This window comes from Otolemur garnettii, unplaced genomic scaffold (assembly GCF_000181295.1).
Source record: "Otolemur garnettii isolate 467f Iridium unplaced genomic scaffold, OtoGar3 scaffold00034, whole genome shotgun sequence".
Taxonomy (NCBI): domain Eukaryota; kingdom Metazoa; phylum Chordata; class Mammalia; order Primates; family Galagidae; genus Otolemur; species Otolemur garnettii.
Window position 1 is genome coordinate 7527322 of NW_003852429.1, and position 1761 is coordinate 7529082.

The following is a 1761-nucleotide window of genomic DNA, read 5'->3' on the forward strand; positions in this document are numbered from 1 at the left end:
AGAAAGGATAGTAGAACAGATCCTCATAAAACAAAACCTTAAGTTATCATCAAGGTTTTTTCTAATTTGTTCTCTTTTTCCCTTTTGTGTGTTGGGCATCTGATGGACCCCAACTTGAGACAGTGGCCAGCAAGGGAGCTGGTGCTGAGGAAAGAACGAAACGTGCACCACACTTAGTGCATAAAACCTGGAAGCCTGTAAGGGCATATGCTGTTGATGTGCCTGGTGACAGCATGAAAACAAGGCAGCACCTGTCCTGCTTCCTGGAATCTTCTTATTGGGTACATAACAGAGTACCCGTGCAAGAATGCACAGCTGTCAGCAGTCAAGGTTAAGAATGAGATGGGGAGATTACCGCTCCCAGGAAGGTTGGGTAAAGGATGAACAGGGACATAGGGTGATGGAACTTCTGAGGTGGCCAGATAATGGTGTAACCAGAAGAGAGGGGAGAGACATCTCATCTTAGACAGACCTCTCAGCTCCTCTAGCCTAAGCTAGATGGTCTCAGCTGCCTGCACTGCTGATTTCCCCATGCAGGGGTGGTCTTGCAGACATTCCCCTGACTGAGCACTTTACTCTGATTTGTAAAGGTCTGTGCAGAATTCAGCCTGTCCACTTCCCACATTTGTGGTCGTATTTTAAAGCACATTTCAGATTGCTTGTCATTTTTTCCCTACTTCTTAATGTAGCTCTAAAAACTATGGACATGTTCTGGTGTGTATAACCACAAGGCCATTTATCACATCTAGCAGAATTACCAGTAATTCTTGGATTCACAATATCCAGACCATAATTGGAATCCTTGAGTTGTCTCCAAACTGTCTTTCACACGTGTTTTGCTTGAATCAGAATGTAGCCAAATTTCATACATCTTCTTTTGCTTAGTCTCTTAAGTCTTTTTTATTCTAGAATAGTCTCCTTCATTTCTTTTTCGTGTCATTTGTTGCGTATGTTATTTTTAAAACTAAAATGTTGATTTCTGAAAACAGATTAGAATAAGTGAGGGAACAAAGATGAAATTTGCATGAACATTGGAAATACCGTCACATTAAAAACACTTAGAAACACGGAACTGGGGATAAGGATCCCCCTGGTGTCTTGTTTAAAGCTTGCTATTTGGGACCTTGATTGAATTACAGTCTGTTTTCTGCTTTTCTAAAGATAATAATGATTTTAATTTAGGCACTTTTTTTTAAGGTAAGGTACTGAAGTGGTCTTTGTGTCTGGAACATTTAGTTCAGTGCCTGGTACACAGAGGCCCTCTGCATACAGTTGAAAAACCAGACAATTTCATCAATAGCTACTCTAAAATAATGTGTCAGTATTTTGTCTTACTATTGAATATGATTGTCAGAATTTATCGTTGGGGTGTGGTTGAGGGGGATGAAGACAACCTGTTCACTGTCTCTCTTGCTGTTTTGATGGTGACCCCCTTGGGCAAGTCGAACCCCAGATCTCTGTTTTCTCATCCATAATAGGTTTTATAAAAACTAAATTTTAGGGCGGTGCCTGTGGCTCCATGGTTAAGGCGCTGGCCCCATATACTGATGGTGGCAGGCTCAAACTCAGCCCCGGCCAAACTGCAACAAAAAATATCCAGGCATTCTGGTGGGCGCCTATAGTCTCAGCTACTAATTGCCTGAGCCCAGGAGTTGGAGGTTGCTGTGAGCAGTGTGACACCACGGCACTCTACTGAGGGTGATAAAGTGAGACTCTGTCTCTACAAAAAACAAAAGAACTAAATTTTAAAATACAGCTATC